The sequence below is a fragment of the Mastomys coucha genome, unplaced genomic scaffold (genome assembly GCF_008632895.1).
Source record: "Mastomys coucha isolate ucsf_1 unplaced genomic scaffold, UCSF_Mcou_1 pScaffold21, whole genome shotgun sequence".
Lineage (NCBI taxonomy): Eukaryota > Metazoa > Chordata > Mammalia > Rodentia > Muridae > Mastomys > Mastomys coucha.
This window is the reverse complement of record NW_022196904.1, coordinates 92,843,101-92,843,442: the sequence shown is the minus strand read 5'-3', so window position 1 is coordinate 92,843,442 and position 342 is coordinate 92,843,101.

The window sequence follows — 342 nt, the reverse complement described above, 5'->3', positions numbered from 1 at the left end:
GCTTGAGCAGGAAAAGGGAGGGAAGAACAGCCAAGACACAGCGGCAAATGATGGCCAACCCTATTTTACCAATGACCTCACTGGTAAGGATGGAGGCATAGTGGAGTGGGCGGCAGATGGCCACATAACGGTCAAAGGACATGGCCAATAGAACAGATGATTCCATAAAGGAGAACGCATGGATGAAGAATACCTGGGCAAAGCAAGCCTCAAAGCTGATTTCTCGAATGTTGAACCAGAGGAGCTGCATAACAGTAGGGAGCGTGGTAAAAGTGAGACCCAGGTCAGTGAGAGACAGCATGGAGAGGAAGAGGTACATGGGTTGGTGGAGAGATGGCTCTG